This window comes from Mirounga angustirostris, unplaced genomic scaffold, assembly GCF_029215605.1.
Source record: "Mirounga angustirostris isolate CCGP_5_RB_7025 unplaced genomic scaffold, mMirAng1.0.hap1 SCAF_1, whole genome shotgun sequence".
Lineage (NCBI taxonomy): Eukaryota > Metazoa > Chordata > Mammalia > Carnivora > Phocidae > Mirounga > Mirounga angustirostris.
The window spans coordinates 204536290-204558180 of record NW_026991709.1 but is presented as its reverse complement, the minus strand read 5'-3'; the positions used below and the strand labels follow the sequence as shown (position 1 = coordinate 204558180).

At 44.6% G+C, this 21891-nt stretch overlaps 1 pseudogene; it reads left to right on the top strand.

Moving 5' to 3' along the window:
- The first annotated feature begins 17490 nt into the window (after nt 1-17490).
- On the top strand, nt 17491-19929 carry LOC123863047 (olfactory receptor 2Z1-like; annotated as a pseudogene).
- Nucleotides 19930-21891: the final 1962 nt, after the last annotated feature.

Here is a 21891-nt window from a genome sequence, read left to right as displayed (position 1 = left end):
AGTCAGGCGGGGCAGGGGTGGGCCTCAGGGAGACTTCCAGAGGCTTCCCTGAGATTAGCCCAGAGCAGTACATGCAGCCTCCAGACCTTTCCTGAGGCCTCCCAGCCGGGCTGTGCAGAAGATGGTTAAGGCAGGAGAAGGAGGAGACAAGACTGCCTCTAACTGGACAGGGGAAGGAATACAAAAGGAGGCTGGAGCCCCTCCCCTACTCTCTGAGCATACTCCTTTGTTCTCACGCATGCTGGACTATGGACACTGCGTTCTCAAAGCTCAAGTCCATCCACACCCCACAAACAGGCACCCCTGGGCCATCCCAGAGAGGACAGCACAGGTTCCCAGAGCTGGGTGGGGAAACCCTGGGTCCCAGCCCCTGGGAGTGGTCCAGAAGAGGGGCCGCTGTCTGGCCTCCACAGAAGCAGAGGTGCGGGGACAGAGATGGGATCTCTAACGCATGGCCCTGCTCTGGGCCCAGGCTGCCCCAGGCTGAGGACTGAGGAGGGAGGGAGGGGGCAGTGCCGAGGTGTCAGGCCACCAGCAACCAGGCTTGCCTTGCTCTCGGGCCACAGGGCAGCTCAGTGTCTACTCTCCTCCCTCCTCGTGTTCTCACGTCCAGACCCCCCGCCTGGTGTGAGCACATATGACCTAGAAGACAGCACCCACCCTTGAATTAGTTTCCTGGGGCTGAGGAGACAAATTGCCACAAACTGGGTGGCTTAAAAAACCAGAAATATGCTCTCTCCCAGTTCTGGAGGCCAGGTGTCAGCAGGGTAGTCCCTTCTGGAGGCTCTGAGGGAGGATCAGCCCTAGGCCTCTCTCCCGGCTTCTGGTGGCTGCCAGTACCCTTGACTGCATCATTCCCATCTCTACCTGAGTCTTCACATGAACTTCTCCTTGTGTCTGTATGTCTTCTCCTCTCCTTATAAGGGCACCAGTCATTAGACACCAGCATTTAGGAGCTCAACACCCAGGATGATTTCATCTTGAGATCCGTATCTAATTACACCTGTAAAGACCCTATTTTTTTTTTTAAGATTTATTTAGTTATTTATTTGACAGAGAGAGACACAGGGAGAGCAGGAACACAAGGAGGGGGAGTGGGAGAGGGAGAAGCAGGCTTCTGCTGAGCAGGGAGCCCGATGCTGCGGGGCTCGATCCCAGGACCCTGGGATCATGACCCTAGCCAAAGGCAGATGCTTAACGACTGAGCCACCCAGGTGCCCCAGTAAAGACCCTATTTCAAGCAAGGTCACATTCTGAGGTTCCAAGTGGACATGCATTTCTGAGCAACACTATTTTAACCCACTATACATCCCTCCTGATTCAGTTCTCTGCTTTGGCTCTGACCTCTACACCTGCTTCCTACACAACATCAGAGGGATCCTGCTAAACAAAGCACATTACATCCCCCACTCCTTGCTTGGAACCAGCCATGGCTCCCTAGTCCCAGATGCTTCCCTGCAGCCAAAACTCTGGTCCCTGTCAGCCTTTCCAGTTTCGTCTCTCAGCTGCCTCTCCCTCTTCCAACACAGCACCCCCACTTTGCATCTCTAGGCTAAAATGAGATGGGAGCATGTTCAATTTCTTGAGAGTACCAGACTCTCTCATCCCCAGGTCCCACTGCATCCCTCATGCCCCACTCCCATCTGCTTCAATCAACCGGTCTCAGGTCACATGCCACCCTCCAGAAAGCCTATCCTGCATCCCTGCACCCCAGACTTGGGGTCTCTGACTCCTAGCTTGCCCTGAAGTCCCCCATCACATGGTGCTGTCATCACCTGGTTATGGGTCTGTGTCTCCCACTAGACTTCGACAGACCTCCTGAGGGCAGAGATGGCATCTCACTGGGAGCATGCTGTGTTCCCAGCACCCAGAAAGGTAAAAATTAAATGGAACAATAAATACTCAATAAAATGCATTAAAGAAAACAGTGAAGGAAGGATATGCACAGTGCTGTGAGACCCTACAGTGCAGACGAGAAAAGAGGTAGGTGGTATCTGGGTTGAACTCTGAAGAATGAACAGTCCCCAGCACACGGCGTCAGGGAGGGAACAGCAGGCAGAGGAACCAGCGTGAGCAAAGGCATGGAGAAGTGCCCAGGATGGGGTCGGGGGAAGCTGGGAAGTCAGACGGGGTCACAATGTGAAGGGACTTGGAGGCACCTTGGATCCAGCCCTCTGGAGCCCGAGGGAGAGTGGGCTGGAAGGAGGGGCCAGCCTGGACGGAGGGTCCCGAAAACACTCTCCTCTAAGCTCTAGCCCACTGGTGCACCGGAAGACCCAGAATGTGGGGGCAATCTGTTGGGATTTCCTGGCACAACTCAAGTCTGGAAAGGACATCACAGAAACAGATGTTCAACGAAGAAATGAATTTAGAACTAAGGAGAAAGAGCTTTTGTTGCTGCTTCTGGATGCCCAGAAAGGTCAGCATATAAGGCTAAGGTCACAGAAGACGGTCAATAGTAAGCCAGGAGATGGAGTGGAGCCCAACGTCTCAGTTCAGCTGCATCTTGCAGCCCTGCCTGGAGGGGGCGCTGTGACCCTGGACAAGTGGCTTGGTCTCTCTGGGCCTCACTTTGTCTTTTATGAAATGGGGCTGAATGATAAGAGACACAATGTGTGTAAAGAGCCTGGCACTCAGTAGGTGCTTGGTCGAGGAGAACTCTCTCCCCCCACAATGCCCATTTCAATCTTTTTCTTGAACTATGTGCTTTCATTTGAATCACAGGTATTTTTGTGTACCTACTGTGTGCCAAGCAGTGTGTGGCCACTGGAGATAAAATGAGCAATAACCAAAGTCTCTTTGAACCACAGCCTTGTAGCTTTGTTCAGCTGTTCTGCCAGGCAGGACCCATGCCTTCCTGGTCTCTGCACTGAGTCTGACCCAGGGGTGACCAAGAAATATTGTCCAAGTCCTTTCCTACCCCAGACATTCATCAGCCCCCAGTGGGTGCTGGAAACTGTGCTCACAGCTACAGACGGACAGATGGGTTAGACCCAATCCATCCCCAAGAGTAATGTCCTGCACCTGCTTCCCTCCATGGCACCCTGCCCCCACCCAGGGCATGTGAGGCAGTTTCCCCTGTGTCTTGCACCTGATCCCAGGCACATGAACATGGCAGGACTCATTAACTGTCATTGGATTTCCTTTTTGGATCTTTTTACCTCCATGGGTTTCAGGGAAGTCAACAGGGCTGTAGCATCCTGGGAGTCTGCTGCACCTTCGTGACATTTATCTCCCAGGATCTGAATGACTTCAGCACTCGCCTGTCTCTCCCCCTTGCCCGGTCGCTCTCAGAGGTGACACTTAGGTCCAGTCATTTTCCATCTCAGCACAAACTAGGAACACCGTGAATGTGTATAGGACAAAATTCCAACTATGGATTGGACAGTTAAGTCAATTGAAAAACTCTTCAAACCCTTGGTCATCATCTTGCTTAAGAAGTCCCCCCCGCCATTTTGCTAGGCAGCTGAGGGAGGAAGCCTCATGCTTGATCTGCTCTTTGATAACTGGGTAAAGTCGGAACAGGACACACTAGCTGGTTAGTTTGATAAGCATGACCAGCCTCGGTACCCAAAGCCTGTGCGCCAGATAACTCTTATCTCCAGCTCAGATGAAGTCCAGCCCCAGCTAGCATGTATCCAAGAGCTGTGTATGCAATGCCTGAGCCCTTCTCTGGGGAGCCCACAGTGACCAGGACTGACATGCCTGCTCCTGTGGACATGACAGCAGAGGGGAGAAGGCAGATGATGAATAACTGAATTTAGACAAGAATATGAGATGTGTGAGGAAGGGAAGGTGGTGGGCTATGAAAGCAGGGCAGGTTGCAAGGGTTTTATGGAGAAGGGGACATTCCAGCTGAGGTTTTCTCCTCTAGAGGTAGAGTGTGAAGAAAGGGTGCATCAGGCTTAGGGAACAGCATGTGCCAGGGATCTGAGGTGCGAAGATGATTGTCCATTTAAGGAACAGAAGAAAGCCAATGTGACAGGAGGCTTGGACAGGAGAGGAGTGAGTGGCTCAAGATGGCTTAAAGACAAACAGGAATCCAAACAAGAGGACCTTATTCCATAACCCCAACTGCCACGGGATGGCACTCATCTACACGAAACACTGGCTATGTTTCACACACAAGATGGTAGTGGGTTCCTGTGAGGTCTGTCACACAGGCACACCTGAAAAGTGAATTTCAGATAAATTAGGAATGAGCCATTCATGTTTCAGAAGGATTTTGCAGCCCACATACTTTCTGTAGGGTTGTAATGAGAGATGAGTTTGTTTTCTCAGCCAGTTTTATTGAACACCTATTAGGTGCCCGGCTGTGGGAACACAATACTAAGCTAGTTCAGATTGGTCCTACCCTCTCAGGGCTGCTAGTCTAGTGGGGAAGGAAGGAAGGTGTTGAGCAGGTAATATCTATAATACAGTGCAGTGAGCAGTACTGTGGAAGTAGAAGCCTCAGCCGCCCTCAGAGCTCTGGAGACCTTTGTCCCTGTCTGTGTCCAGCAGCATGGAGTGCTCACAATGACCACTTGGCACCCCATGGTTTGCAGGCTATAGTTCTGCCATGGTGCATGTTGTAGAACTTGGCCACTTTGAGCTCCAGGGAACTGGTGTGTGGGCCAAGAAATGGTCACCTGCATTTCCCACCTACGTCTTTTGGTGGTAATCAAACACTGAGTTTGAGCTTGAGACTAAGTGGGAAAACTATCTGGGGACCATTCCTCTGGAGTGAGCTGAACCCATGGCTCAGTCTCCACCTTAGCCCTGAGGTATGCATTTAAACTCATCTGCCTGCAGCTCTATGGCCAATCCTTAGGGACTCTAATTTCCACAAATGAAGTGGAGATGGGGAATTGTGTGTCAACTTTTTTTTTTTTTTTAAGATTTTATTTATTTATTTGACAGACACAGTGAGAGAGGGAACACAAGCAGGGGGAGTGGGAGAGAGAGAAGCAGGCTTCCCGCCGAGCAGGGAGCCCGATGCGGGGCTCGATCCCAGGACCCTGGGATCATGACCTGAGCCGAAGGCAGACGCTTAACGACTGAGCCACCCAGGTGCCCCGTGTGTCCACTTTTAATGAGCTCCCAGCTGTCACTTAAAATCCTGTGATTTTTTCAGTAATGAACCACAGTCTTGGCTTCTAGGGATTGGTATGCCAGCTGGGCTTGGCAGGTTGTGCAGGGAAGGGGTCCCATTGTGCTCTTTAGTGTCATTGACTGATTCCTGATGAGCCTAACTCTATTCACCTCTCTGTGTCCTCCAGGAAGCGAGCCCAGGGACCCTGGCAGATGGGCTCTGAGTGCATGGGGGCGGGGCTGGAGGTCGTGGATTCAGACAATTCTACTAATCACCTGCTACCCCAAGACATCACTTCCGGGGTGCCTGGGTGGCTCAGTTGTTTAAGCGACTGCCTTCGGCTCAGGTCATGATCCTGGAGTCCCGGGATCGAGTCCCGCATCGGGCTCCCTGCTCGGCGGGGAGTCTGCTTCTCCCTCTGACCCTCCTCCCTCTCATGCTCTCTGTCTCTCATTCTCTCTCTCTCAAATAAAAAAAAAAAAATCTTATTAAAAAGACATCACTTCCACTGAATTCTCTCGGGGCTTTTTGTTTACTTCTTTAAACAAAGACTAACTAGCCACCAGTGTGAACTGTTCAGCTCTCTTCAGGTTCTTCAACACAGATTAATAGGCAAGGAGAGACTTGCATGTAGTTGCTTAGGTGGCTCTGTGACTCAGGGCACCGACCCACATCAGACAGACTCAGGTGGAGATCCTGGCCCAGCCACTTCCTGGTTGTGGGATGTTGGTGAAATGACCGGACCTCTGTGATTCTCTCTCTGAAAACGGGAATGCCGATAGTAATAACACCTACCTAATGTATAAACTGTCTAGTGCTTAGCAAATGTTCAGTAAGTCCTCGATACTGTTGTTTCATCACTTAGGAGAGCCATGTAGTAGTCTGGGTATAGTGAGCGGAACCAGCTCCCTGTTCACCTGCCTTACCCCATGCCTTTAGAACTCATCCATCCATTTAGCCATCAAACATTATTGAGTAATTTCTGTGTTCCTGGTTCTGGAAATTCAAATACACAGCAAGCAAGTTGAGGTTCCTTCTGGTTTTTACCTTCTCCTGGGGAGAAACTCATTTATGAAAATATGAGTTAATATGAGTCACACAAATAAAATGCTAATTTCAAGGAAATGGATTTGTGGTTGCTGTTCTTGGGCCAAATGTAGCATCAGAGTCAACAAATAAATGGAAATTATATCAGAGTCAGGGTGGGCTGCGATGAAATTATTTTGCTGGGTTTGGACCTTTCCCCAGTGAGGATTAGTTCCCATTGTTGTTTGTTCAAACCTACCTTCATGAGCACGCTATGAAGGCGCACACACATGTTGTGCCTTTCCATAATGTCAGCTTTATTCAGTCATAAAGCAAGATTATAAAGCAGGTTCAGGATTCCAAACTCAGTGACATTTTACTACATATTCAACTTGGCTTCATACATGTTACACAAAGCAAAGCGCAAGACAAAGTCATACAACAAGCAAGATACAATAAGGGGTAAGCAGTTAACAAACCAAATGCAAAGTCAGTCTGTGAGCACCCAGTTGGGAGGAGGCCTTGGTCTGGTCTGGGTCAGCTCTGTGCACGTGCTGCTTATTCTGTTCAAGCATTGGAGGATCTCTGTTGTGTTCAGAGATCAATTGGGCAGACCTTTTGCAGGCAATTGCCTTTTTTGATGTGGTCAGATGTGAAAGGGACAGCGTTTGGAAAGTCTGACAGTTTGCTGCAAAGTCCTCCTTTTTTAAAGGAGTTTAATCAGTCTTGGGCCTTTGCAGATGTCCTTGGGTTCAGCTGGTTACCAGTTCTGGAAGCCATCAGCTTGTGCTGGTTTTAGCGATATCCTGTCTGAGCAGCAATGCCCTTGGCTGCTTATGTCAGTGCTTGACATAAGTTACTGCTTGACATGAGTTTGGCTCTCAATGCTGTAATCTCACTGGGGTTTGGGGACTGCCTGGCTTCAGCCATGGCTGCAGTTCACTCAGCTCTGAGATGGCCCTGCCCTGCAGGGTTTTCTGAGTGATCTACCCAGCTCTTGGAAGGAAACACCCTCCTCCCCAACCTTCCTATGCTTGTCTTCCTTCCTGGCTCAGCGCAGGGGCCCGAAGATCTCTAGATGGCCGATGATCAAGTAATCTGATAGAGGAAGGGACCTGGGCACCTGGGGCAAAGTCAGTGGGCACCGAGCTTCCCCTGCAAACTTGATCTCTGCCCTAGGTAGTTAAAACACAAAACAATACAGAACTGAATCCAAATCCCTGTACTCACACCATCACCACTCTCTGCTTCTAACAACTTTCTGTGAAAAATTATCTCAGGTTTGCCCAGTTGTGGACATGTGGCCTTAGGAAGTCATTTGCATCATTCTTTTCTTGGCTACTGAGGCCAGTCCCACTTCCCAGCACCATTCAATCATTCACTCATTCATTCATGCATGCATGCATGCATGCATTACTCTAACTAGCTAATTACCTATTTATTATTTTAAAGTTTTAAGATGTTGAATATAAGGAAGAAGGAGCTAACATTTATTGACTGCCCTCTGTCAAACACGATGAAATGCCCTTTACACACTCTATCTCATTTCATCTTCACAAAAAAGCTGTCCAAAATAGTGACTGTTCAACACAGAATAGATGAAAAGCTTGGTGTGGTGAAAACACAAGGCTAATAAAAAGTAAAGCTAGGATGTAAATCAATCCTTTCTGACACCAAGCTGTCTTCCCCATTATTCTCTGCTGTGTTACTCAATACTATGCACCTGAAAGAAAAGAAAGAAAAATTACCTAGCCATCTGTTATAAGTTGAGTTGTAACACTTGTCCTCCCCAAATTTATGTGTGAAAGCCCTAATCCCCAGGACCTCAGAATGTGAGGGTATTTGGTAATAGGGTCGTTGCAGATATAATCAGTTAAGATCAAGTCATACTGGAGTAGAGCAGGCCTCTCATCCAATATGACTAGTGTTCTTACCAAAGAAATGGGAACTTGCACACAAGGAGAATATCATGTGAAGATAAAGGCAGAAGTTGAGGTGTTCCTTCTACAAGTCCAGAAACACCAAGGATTGCCAGCATGCCACAAAAGCCAGGAGAGAGACTGGTGACAGACTCTTTCCTCACACCCACCAGAAAGAACCAATCTGCTGACACCTTGGTCTGGGACTTCTATCCTCCCAAACTGTGAGACAACAAATTTCTGTGGTTTAAGCCACTCAGTATGTCGTACTTTGTTATAAAAGCCCCAGGAAACTAATATACCACCTATTTTGCATATTGCATTGCAATCCTTAGCCACATGCATACGTATTTTATGCAATTATGACCACAGTAGTATATATCATACTGTTTCCTCATACATCTAGGAAATCCTGATAATTTTTTAAATAAGAAAAAGTGCTCATGCTTATTAGCAATCAGGAAGAATGCAATCTAAATGAACAAGGAGATATTATTACATGCATATCAGATTGGGGCATATTTTTAAATCTGTCACCAAGTGTTGGTGAAGATATGGAGCAAGTGGAACATTCATACACTGCTAGTGTGAGTGTAAATTGGTGCAAAAATTCTGGAAAACAGTTCAGCACAAATGACAAAGCTGAGAACACACATACCCTTGGAGTTGCACTTGTAAGTATATATCTAACGCGGTTGCATGCTTATTTCATCACAATTTTTTGTAATTGCCAAAATTGAGAATAACCAAATGCCCATCTGAGTAGAATAGAAGAATACAACTGCAATATATCCATACAATAGAGAAACAGAAAACATGCATCAATGAAGATGAGCCAACAAGAGCAGTATACAATAGCTTGGATGAGTCTTTCATATTTTATTCTGGTGAGAAAACACACACACACAAACAAAAGACTACAAAAACTATCTCTCCATAAGCAAAAGCAAGTATTCAAAAACAATTTGTGCAACCTACTCTCAAATGGGTGAACAATGAAGAGTGTGTGAGAGATAAGTAGATAGGTAGACGACTGATAAGTAATAGTTCAATAAAGCAAATCTATCACAGAGTTAATAAATGGTGAATCTAGATGAAAGTCACACAAGTTCATTGGACTATTCCTGCAACCCTTCTGTAGATCTAAATTTTTTCAATTTAAAAGTTGTGGGGAAAAAGTTCAAAAATATGAAACACTAATATTCATAGCATTTACATGTAATAGCCTCAAAACTGAAATAACTAAAATGTCCATCAATTTGTGAGTGGATAAACAAATCATAATATCTATGCAATGTAATACAACTGAGCGATGTAAAAGGAATGCATTCTTGATTCATGCAACAACATGGGTGATTCTCAAAGGCACATTAAGTGAATGAAGCCAGACCAAAAGGACTAGCTAACTATAGGATCTCCTCTATATAGAGTTAATTATAGTGACAGAAAGCAGAATATAGTTGTCTGGGGCTGGGGATGGGGGGATTGACTGGGAACTTTGGGGGAGTCATGGAAATGTTCTATATCTTGACTGTGGTGGAGTTTCCATGCCAAATTCATCAAAATATATAACTTAAAATGAGGTCATTTTATGTAAACTATGTATCAATAGAGTTGATTTTTTTAATGGGAAAACTAAACTATATTGTTTAGGGGTATATATATAATAGGTGGTGTATTAGTATCTTGGGGCTTTTATACCCAAATATGTAGACAATTGTTAGGGATATATATATATATATAAAATTATAAAGAAAACTGGTAAATGATTATCAGAAATTCAGGATACTGGATAAGTCTGGAGAATTAAACCGTGTGATGACAGATGAGTATGTGGGGCTTCTGGTCTGGCAAGCATCTTTTACTGCACTTGGGTTGTAATGAGTGAACATTGATTATAGAACCTTCCATTGATTGTATATGTTTGTTTACATATTTTGTGTATATGCATTATATTTCACAATAAAGGTAAAAATGTGAAAAGGGATATGAAAATACTTTGCACAGTTAAACTGCTATATAACTACTAATGGAATAAGGGACTTTTATAGTTCCCTTGCTTTGGGGGATCAAATGTAAAAAAAAAAAATGGATTTTCCAGTTTGGATGTCCTACTTGACATCCATCTATCAATTGGTGTTTTCTGCAGACCTATTTTAGAAGCCAGCATAACAATAATGTCATCCTACTTTTACACAACACAGTTGGCTCCTATGTAACCACCAGTTCAGAATCTTTTTATATCTGATATTGGGTGACATTGCCTTCTAGATGATCCCCATAAATTTTGTTTCCACCATCCTAGAGAGAAATTATTCAAGGGAGGTCAAAAGTAAGGACAGAACCTTCGTAGACCTGGACTCACCATCAGACAACTCAGAAGTGTTGGAGAAATAAAAATTAAAACCCAAAGAACATGCCAATTCATACATACAGAATGAGCTAAGTTTATCACTGAACAAAGAAAATGTCCAGAATGCCTGCATGTAGTCTGTAATTGGCTACAAAGATATACATTTTCAGCTCTATTTATATGGAAATAAAACTGCAGCTGATACACATCACCTTATAGTAAACAATTGGCAGTTACTGAATTCACACTGGTATTTTGTATTAGCCATGCCTTTTAATTTTCTGATGTGTTGACACCTAGGGCCTTGATGATCCTGGAGAGACTAGCCAATTTCTAGAGAGAGCAAACAACTCACCCAGGAGCATGTCATTCATATGCACATCAACACATCCAAAGCCCATACTCCCAACTACCTCCTTTCTCTAGATACAAATTGTATAATTCATATAAATTTTATGTAACTATTTATAAATATTCATACATTTATTTTATATTTATAAAGCATAAGCATATTTTAAAATTTATATTCACTTAATTATATTTAATATTAATCAAATATTTATAAAAAGTCATCATAGTATGGTGACTAACATAATAAAATAAAATTTAAAAATATATATAAAAAATAAAAGAAACAAAAAGAAGTCATCATATATGTGGCCTAAAAAACACTCAACAGATTCCAAACCACCCATACCTTCCTACTGTTAGTGAACCCTCTGGCTCAACCATAGACCCCAACAGTTAAAACCGGAAACAAACAACACAGCTTAACTTTTTTTTTTTAAGATCTTATTTATTTATTTGAGAGAGAGAGTGAGCAGGAGCAGGGGAGGAGCGGAGGAGGAGCAGAGGGAGAAGCAGTCTCCCCGGGGAGCAGGGAACACCATGCGGGGTTCTCCGGGCTGGATCCCAGGACTCCGGGATCAAGACCAGAGTTGAAGGCAGCTGCTTCCCAACTGAGCCACCCAGGCGCCCCAAGACTGCTTAACTCTTACACTAAACCCCATTGTGCTTATTTCTTACGCACCTTCTGGAGTCATTGATAAAGGTGTTTTGCAATGACCGGAACATTCCAAGTTCCAGACCCGAAAAGCCCTGCTAGCAAAGGACCGCCTAGAAGACCACACCCCCACACACCCCATTCGCTGCCCTTGATCCCAGGCTGAACACATAATGACCCGCCCCTGATCTCGTGCTTTCTGCCTGCTCTCTAGCAGCACCAACTTCTCCCCGCCCCCTTTCCTTATGAAACTCTAGGTGTTCCTCTGTGGGCGGAGAGGTCGGTAGTCAAGGCTCGAACCTGCCACCTGCCCGGGCTGCCCTTACCCCGAAATAAATCTCTCTCTTTCTCTTCCCAACCCTCCTCTCTTGAGTTACTGGCATCTCTTGCGAAGAGTTTATCCGCGTTTGTTCAGGCAACAGTGTTGGCGAGCCCAGCGAGGGGCGGTCCTCTCAATTTGTCCAGCCCCGTGGGGATTCGGGGAAGGAGGGGATGGGGGTGGCAATTGGCTGGGGCAACGCCAAGGCCCACCCATTCCTTTTCTGAGTTACAGGCTGTGATTGATTGTTCGGTAACAGCACGTGTACTCATTGACGGCAAAACAGCAACATTTACAAGTAACAGCAAACTAAAATAAGACGAAAACAGAGAGGGAGGCAAACCATAAGAGACTCTTAACTCTAGGAAACAAATTGAGGGTTGCTGGAGGGGAGGTGGGCTAACTGGGTGATGGGCATTAAGGAGGGCAGGTGATGTGATAAGCACTGGGTGTTATATACAACTGATGAATCACCAAATTCTACCCCTGAAACTAATAATAGGGTATATGTTAATTAAATTGAAATTAAATAAAATTTAAAAGATAAAAAAATAAAAATAACGGCAAACTTAAAAAATGCACACAACTAGAAATTGGATCGATGAAACCATTTTTGGAAGCAGCAGAAAGTTAGAGTTTAGTTTGGACATATTGAGCCCAAGATCCCTATCAGACTGCCATTTGGAGATGTCCCCAGCAGCTTTATAATCTGGAGGCCCCTGCTCTGCCCTGTCCACCAGATGCATGGAGATGTCAGGAATCTTATTACTACACTGCAGGTCTTAAATTTTGTTTCATTAGGAAATAACTTAAATCTACTTACTTTTTGGTTATTTGTTTTTTACAGCTTATATTTTAGTTAACTTCCTTTCACTTTTCCGCCTTTTTAGATTTCATGTTTATTTTAATCTGCAATAAAGAAACCTGGTTTTGAAAAATACCAAATATAGAGGGAGACCTCACACACATAATAGACCTCTCATATATCTGTTTGCTGGTGAACCTAGTGAAATCATACATGGACATCCATTTAAAATCTCTGGAAATTGTCCTGGGAGCATACAGCAAATGAAGAAACATTTATTTATTCCAGAATTGCCAGGTGGTCCCTTTGCTAATGATGCATCCACAGAGCAGCACCTTCCCCCATTGCTGGCTTTTGTAATCTCTTCTAAGCAGTTTCTCCAATAGGACTGTGATTCTCTCTGTCATGGTTTGCTTGGGGCTTTGCACACATTCTTCCTTCAGGACAGGATGCTTCCCTCTACTAAACCCACCTTCTCCAGTCTTCTTGTAATTCTCCCAGTTTTTATCTTAGAATGCCTTTCACTTTCATATTTGAAAGATAGCTTTGCTGGATATATGACCCTCTTTGTCTCTTTCCTTGACCTGGTGGTCTTTCCCATGAGGCACGGGCAGGTTCATGGAAACAAAAGCCAAATCATTACTAAGGAATTACTCATGGGATTCTCGGAGAAGCCAGAGGATCAGTAGCTTCTCTTTGGGCTGAATTTGATCTTCATGGCTGAGTCCTCGCTTTTTGTCACCTCTGACTCCCACCTCCACACCTCTTTGGGCTTCATCTCCTCCAACTCCTCCTTTACTTGACATCTTTTCACCTCCATCATGGTCCCTGAAATACCAGAAGACATCCAGAAGGGTACAAAGCAATCGCTTTGGCAGACTGCCTTACCTGGATGGTTTTAGCTGGGATCAACAATTGTCTCCTTGACCATGATTTATTTGTAGCCATTGCTGCCTGGATTCTTGCCTGCAAGACTCTGTAATTTATGACCTATAAGCTTACAGCTCTGGGCCCAGCCAGTTCTGCATCTTCATTCATTACTCTTGTGCACTCCCTGATTCACCACCTGCTTTTGATCAGGGTATTATTACATACACACTAAGACCTTTCTCATTTTTTCAGTTATCTTGCCAAGGTGCTTATGGGTTACCAATACCTTCGATCTTCACTGAGTCCTCTTGTGTCTGTGAGTTCTGTGAGCACCCTCAGAGATTATAAACTAGAGAAGGGAATTACTCAAGAATAGGTAGAATAAGTGGGGCTCTTTCCTGGTTATTCTTCCAACGTCACAGCTTCATTGTTTTGCTCAGAAAAAATTCTCTAAAATTAGAAATGTTTTTGTGTGTGTTCAGGTTCATTTGTGTCCATGCTAAAAATAAATAAATAAATAGATAGATAGATAGATAGATAGATAAATAAATGATTCTCACATCCCCTTCTCCCGCAAGAGGACAAATAAAGACTTCTGAATTATCTGACACTATTGTTTGGCTTTAGATTCCTTGAAAAGTTCAATTATCCACCCCAGTGCTTCCCACCTTCCTGGAACTGAAGGTTGGAAAATGTATCTCCTGGCATAATTTCAGTCTCAAGGGCTCTAGCTCCCATCGCGATTGATTTTCTCTTTTTGATAAAAAGGGAAGATAAAAAGAAGCTTTCTGATGCAACACGGTCCCCCAGAGCCTCTTTCCTCAGACAGTTTTGTCAGTCACCCCATAGACCAAAGCAAGATTCATTAACCAAAGGTGCTGGATTCCAGGGAGGTTTTATCAAGAAGGCGTCCCAGGATAAGGAGAATTGAAGTATGTGTGGGAGCCAGGAGGGGGTCTCTTAGACCCTGGCAAGTAGAGGTGAGAGTCTGGAACCCCACTGCTTGTGACACTTTCTGGAGAGTGGGCATGTTTAGACAGGAGATATTGATGGCAAGAAAGAGCCCCGGAAGTTGATAGTTTTATATTCATTTTTATGATCATGCAGAATTTGAGTATATGCAGGCATTTGGAGGGACAGAGAGATTGTATATGCCTCTTAATCTTTCCCAGCTCACAGGTGAGCGTCTTACCATTTGTTTTACCTCAGCCCATCAGCACTGCCTTGAGCCTCGAGCCTCGGGTGGCGGTGGAGGTAGAGGCGGTTACTTATTTTAACGTCCACACATGAACTTCCATAGAAGCTACTGAGCTGGGAGGACCTGGAGTTCTTGATCATTGCCAAGAGATTGAATTTAGGACATGCTCCCTCCCACAGCCCAGAGACACCTTCAGCTCACCTTCCAGAAAGTCTAAAACACAGACATCCCGAAGCAGTTTTCAGAGATCGATCAGATCAGCTTGGAGAGCCAGACAGAAAGAGCCAAATTTCTGTTTAACACGCAGATTAGAAAAAACACATGACTGGGACCGGTTAGAATGGGCTCAGGTCCCAGAACTGCCAATCAATCCCTGTGCCACCTTAGACATGTCATTACACTAAGTATCTCCCTTGCAGATTTTGTCATCCAGCAAATGCATAACGAGAGCTTCTATGCTCCTCATGCTGTGTGGTCAGGAGTGAGGGTCAAACAGAAAACACTTTGTGAATTGGACTCTCAAGTACTGATTATTTGATTACCAAACTAGCAAAGAGAGGGAATGGCAGGAATGCAGTGTAACTTGAATGGGCCAGAGGCACTTTTGCTTCTGTGGACCCCTTCCTCCATAAACAACATTAAAAAATTATATTTTACAGCTTGTTGTTGGTATAAAGGCACTTATAGCTCTGGTTAGATGCAGTCATCTTTTCTCTTCTGATTTTAAAAGAAATAAAAACATTTTAACGTACCCTGGACCACCTGTGTCGTCTGATGGAAGAAGAGCTCAGCCATGCTTCTTCATAGGTGGGAGATGCTGTGAAGGTTTTATTGGCAACAGAGAATCTGCTAACTCCAGTGCCTCTTATCTCATCTTTCATTTCAGCAAAGAGTATCAAATCTGAAAGGCAAACAGCAATTAGAAAACATAGAAAGGAAGGGGTTTAAAAGTCAACTCAAAAAACAGTTGGAGGGGCACCTGGCTGGCCCAGTTGGTAGCGCATACGACTCTTGATCTCAGGGTCATGAGTTCAAGCCCCAAGTTGGGTATAGAGCTTACTTTTTAAAAATGGTTGGAGTTGGAGGGGCTCTTCATCCTAAGTGTGAGGCAGCTGACTTAGAACAAGGAGACAACACACCCAAAGCCCAGACTGGTCTCTGTCCAGTTCTTCCTGCTGCCTGACTGGGGAAGTTGGGTTTAGTGGAGGGAAGCATCCTGTCCTGAAGGAAGAATGTGTGCAAAGCCCCAGGCAAACCACAACAGAGGGAATCACAGTCCTGTTGGAGAAGCTGCTTAGAGGAGATTCCAAAAGCCAGCAATGGGGGAAGGTGCTGCTCTGTGGATGCATCATTAGCAAAGGGACCACCTGGCAATTCTGGAAGGGAAAGTGAGGTCAAGGAAACAGTGTTGAGTATAAGGGAAGGAAGGAGGCCTTTCATAGGTAAGACATTGGGGAGACATCCTATGGTCTTTAGAGGTAGAGGATCCAAGGTACCAGGGCAAGTAGCACTGAGTTCACATCGTGCTGTAGACTGACATTTCTTGGAGGTAAATCAGAGTTGACTTGCATGGTTTCTTAAAGTGGAGACTGGGGGGCTGTTGACAAATCCACTGAAAGGACCACCGTGCCAAAGCCAGGTAAGTGAGGGAGGGAGCATCAGGGCAAGGATATTCAAGACCATGGACCCACAGCTGGTGAAGTGGCTCCTGCCCTAGGCCAGGCAGCAGGATAACTGTCAAACAGAAGAAATAAACATAACTGGAGCAGGAACGCCAAAGCTTTACTTAGGAAAGCAGGATCTGATCGATCCATTATTTTTTGTTGGAAAGTGAGGTGTGAAGAAAAAACACAGGAACCCTAGAATCATACCAACTGTTGTTTAAAAATTAATTCTACCATTTGTTTGCTGGGTGATCTTGGACTGGTGTATGAATGTCCTGGGGCTGCTGTAACAAAGTAACACAAACTGGGTGGTCTAGAACAGACATCTGTTCTCTCACAGTTCTGGAGGCCAGATGTTCAAAATCAAGGTGTTGCCAGGATTGAATCCTTCTGGAGGGTCTGACGGAGAATCTGTCCCATGCCTCTCTCCTAGACTGTGGCAGCTCTGGTAATCCTTGGTGTTCCTTGGCTTATAGCTGGGTCAGTCCAATCTCTGCCTCCATCTTCACATGGCCACCTTCTTTGTGTCTCTGTGTGTCCTCTCCTTGTCTTAGAATAACACAAGTCACTGGATTTAGAGAACACCTTAAATCCAGGATGACTTCATCTCAAGATCCTTAATATATCTGCAAAGACCCTCTTTCCATATAGGGACACATTCTGAGGTTCCAGGTGGACATGCATTTGGGGGCAACGCTATTCAACCCAGTATAGTTGGCTATTGCACTTCTTTGAATATCTGTTCCTTCACCTATACAAGGCAGATGATAACACTTACCAGTAAGATCAAGTTTAAAAAAAAATGCCCATAACACTTAAATGTTAAATGTGAAATGCCTGTATACTTAAAATTATCCATCCTGAAATGTCAATAATGCCAACATTGAGAAACACTCAACTGAAGCCCATCAACCTTTCTCTGACCTTAACATGATGTCCAGTACATAGTAACTGCTTAATAAGAATCACCTCCCTTTTCTTCCCTTTGGCGGGGTGGGGGTGGGGGCTCAAGGGGGAGATATGGGTGAAAAGAGAAGAAATAAGTATACTGTCCACTTGAAAATCCTTTGAAAAGGTCCAGAGAGACTGGCTATGAATTTGCCCCAAAGGATAATGATTAAAGAACCCTTCTCTATACAGAGTCATGGAAACAATGCAATTCTCCAGGGATTTAAGTTGGGTCTGGTCTTATTAATAATTCCTTTAAAATGTACCTGGAAATTCAACTTCACAGATTAATCTCTAGGCATGCATCTGACATGAAGTTTATCTCTGCTAGAAGACCAAGACAGTGGACCCAAGAGACCTCCCAGAGGCTCTGCTCCAGGTCAGAGAAGAGTGGATGGATGTCAGCTGAAGGGTTTCTCAACATTGGCACTATTGAAATTTGGGACCAGACAATTCTTTGTGATAGGGGGGGACCATCCTGTGCATTATAGGATATTTAGTAGCATCCCTGATCTCTACCTACTAGATCCATTAGCAACCCCAGCCATGACAATTGAAAATATCTCCAGACATTGCAAATGTCCCACGAAAGAGGGCAGAATCACCTCTGGTTAAGAACCACAAATTTAGGGGCGCCTGGGTGGCTCAGTCGGTTGAGCGACTGCCTTCAGCTCAGGTCATGATCCTGGAGTCCCGGGATCGAGTCCCGCATCGGGCTCCCTGCTCGGCGGAGAGTCTGCTTCTCCCTCTGCCCTTCACCCTGCTCGTGCTCTCTCTCTCAAATAAATAAATAAAATCTTTAAAAAAAAAAAAAAAAAAAAAAAAAAAAAGAACCACAAATTTAGGATAAGAACAGGGAAATTGTCATTTCAGGAGAGCATGATGAGAATAAACTTGAATTGATCAATTTTTGCCATGCAAGTGGACAAGAGTTACAATGTTGAATAACATCAACAAAAAGGGTTAATACATATTGAACAGTCCTACTATATGCCAGACACTGAGCTAAGTACCAGGCATACATTATCCTATTATAGGTGAACCATCCTACCCAGCTGACCTTTTTAATGTTTACATTTCCTCTACAATATGAGTAATAATTGTGAACTTAAATCAAGAAACTGCCATATGGTTGTCATTGAGCTAAGCTGTTTAATTCATTATCTCATTTAATACTCACAGCTACTCCTACAAGGTAAGTGTTTTTTTAATCTCTGTAGACAGATGGGAAAACTGACTCCCAGAAAGGTTAAATAACTTGTCCAAAGTCACAAAGGTAGGACACAGCTGAGTTGGTATTCAAATCTTCCTCTATCCCAGAGTATATTCCCTTAACCATATACCAAACAATCCACACACTCCATATTCCTTCTTCAGGCTCATCATCCCTTATTATCTTTGGCAAGGTCTCCCTAGTTGATATCTAATCTCTTTGGAACATCTCCCCTGCTTTGGTCCCAGGGCATCGGGGATGAGGTATATTCCAATATTCCACTGGGACTGACTTGTACTCCCTAGCTCGGGGACAGAGAGGTCAACTGCAAGTGTTGGTGGATAGTGCTTGCTTGAAAGGCAAAGGCAAGACTTTGCTATTCCCCATCTCCTGACCAAAGCAGACATAATGAATCAGTGATGCTATGTTTTGTTTTGTTTTTTTCCTACTGAGGCTGAATGTGCTCATCATCCTTCTTGAGACTTTAAGCAACCACTACTAAGCAATTCTATTTGGCATATAAGACAAAACTATTACCCACTGAGACTCTTTTCAAATATCCTGTTCTTCCTACAGATGAGTGATACTTCCTGGAGGATGAGAGAATCAATTCAGTCAATGACTTGGACTTCACTCTCATGGGGCTCTTCAGCCACTCAGGGTCGCATCTGGTCCCGTTCTCCCTTGTGGCTATCATATTCACTGTGGGCCTTCTGGGCAATGCCATCCTGCTCTTCCCGATCCACACAGACTCCAGGCTCCACACGCCCATGTACTTCCTGCTCAGTCAACTCTCCCTATTGGATGTTGGCTTTCCACTGGTCACCATCCCCAAGATGGCAGCTGACTTCCTGCAGGGAGAGGTTTCCATCTCCTTTGGTGATTGTGCAGTTCAGATGTTCTTCCTAATGCTGATGGGTGTCTCTGAGGGTGTCCTGCTATCCCTCATGTCTTATGACCGCTATTTACCGTGTGCCACCCCCTACATTATCCTATGCTCATGAGACATCAGGTCTGCCTGGTCATGGTGGGCACCTCCTGGTTGTCAGGTGTGCTTGTGGCCTCCATCCAGACCTCCATCACCCTGCACTTCCCCTACTGTGCCTCATACACTGTGGATCACTTCTGTGAGCTGCCTGTTCTGCTGAAGCTCTCTTGTGCAGACAACTCTGCTCATGAGTTGTCGCTGTCCATCTCAGGGGTGCTGATCTTGCTGCTGTCCCTGTCACTCATCACCACCTCCTACAGCCATGTGTTGAGAGCTGTTCTCCACATGTACTCGGCCGATGCCTGACACAAGGCCTTCACCACCTGCTCCTCGCACATCACTGTGGTGGGGCTCTTTTATGGGGCAGCCATGTTCATGTACATGGTTCCAGGTACCTACCACAGCCCACAGCAAGCCAATGTGGTCTCCCTCTTCTACAGCCTTGTCACCCCCACACTCAACCCCCTCATCTATAGCTTGAGAAACCGAGAGGTTCAAATGGCTTTGGTCAAGGTCCTAGGAAGAACTGGCTTTAGGTCAAAGAGATGACCTCATGGAGGATTCTAGGTTTTTCGGGACCCTCCCTTACAGTTGAGGCCTGTCTCTTTTGCATTTCATGTGGTGCAAGGTTGGAAGCATTGTAATATATTGAACAAGGACACAGACAGCCTGAGTTAGAATCCCAGCTCCCCTACTTCCTAGTTGGGGGACCTTGGATATGTTGCCTAAACTCCCTGTGCTTTAGTTTCTTCATCTGTAAATAAGACAATAACAGGAAGTACTCACAGGGTTGTTGAGGGTGTATGCTGTGATAATAGAAACCCTGTTGGATTTATAGATAAAAGTTTATCGCCCATATAAATTCCAGTGTAGGTCATCTCTGATACCATACTATTCTATCCTGATACTCTTCTGTAGTCAAGTTCTGATACTTTATTGTATTACTGTTACCATAAGTAATACAGTATTCTATAGGTATCATCCCTGATACCTCTAACAACTCCTTTTCTCCTCCCAGACCTACTTTTTCTCTTGGGGATTTATAAAAAACAAAATAGTGAACCCAATCACTTAAACAAGAGGAGGGGCTGTTCCCTTGGGTCTTTTATTATTATTATTATTCTTAAACAGAAGGAAAGTTTTACTAAAATAATGTTCACCCAATAGCTTGTGGGTATTTTGGCCACACATTTGGGTCCTGGCTTACTCCCCATTCTTACACATTTATGCACAGTGAGTGATGGGCCTGGGATACAATCTCTGGAATCCAAGTAAGAAAGGAGATATAGGGGTTAGTGCTCTGGCAGTGATGCTCTAAAGATCCCTGCCCATGTTGGTTCTCAGCAGTATCTTTGTTTGAGTCACAATTTTAGGTTTCACAGAAGTGGAAGACTGTTGCTCAAGATGACCCTGGTTGGACAGTCCAAGCACGTGTTACTTTTACTGTCTCAATTACTATGAAGCAGAGATATAAGATGGCGAAGCCCACTCTTATCTGAATGTCAAGGCCATCTAAGATTGGATGCTGCCTTTTTTAAACTTTTGTTGTCATCACCATTGGGTACAAGAGTTAAGATTACTCAATTAAAGATTTCCAGAGGAAACATACATCCCTGATCTTTATCTTTGCAGAGATATTTACCAAATGTATCTTTAGATTAGGAATCAGAGCTGTTCTTGTGCATATGAAGGCTGAGTTGACAAGTCATCCTAAGCATTTTGAACGATGGGTGCCAATCTACGTGTGTGTCGAGAAAAGGGGTTATTGATTGGGAGCTTTTAAGTATTTGAACTATGTCATAAAGCCCACATCTAAGTCCAAGCTCCATTTTCAGAGCTGTCTGGGACCAGTCAATATAGGTATCAAGGATGATACCTATAGAATACTGTATTACTTATGGTAACAATAATACAACAAAGTATCAGAACTTGACTACAGAAGAGTATCAGGGTAGTATAGTATGGTATCAGAGATGACCTACACTGGAATTTATATGGGCGATAAATAAACTTTTATCTATAAATCCAACAGGGTTTCTATTATCACAGCATACACCCTCAACAACCCTGTGAGTACTTCCTGTTATTGTCTTAATTACAGATGCAGAAACTGAAGCACAGGGAGTTTAGGCAACATATCCAAGGTCCCCCAACTAGGAAGTAGGGGAGCTGGGATTCTAATTCAGGATCTGTATCCATGTTCAGTATATCACAATGCTTCCAACTGGCAAATGCTCCTGAAGACTAGAAAGGAAATTGTAAAAATCAAGGTAAGGAGATATAGCATGGTAGTGAGAATTCTCTTGTCTCCTCCTGGCTACAGTCATTCTTGGGCAGATCACTCTGAGGTCATAGGTGAAATGAAGGTCAGACCCTTTTCGTGGTCTTGCTGCTCTCAGGACTAGGCAAGTGAGTGTGGTGGGGAGGGTATATTTTACAAACCAGTAAGAACAAACCAGAGGACCTGAATCTTCCCTGTGGCCCTTCTTTTTTCATTTCTACCCGTGCTCC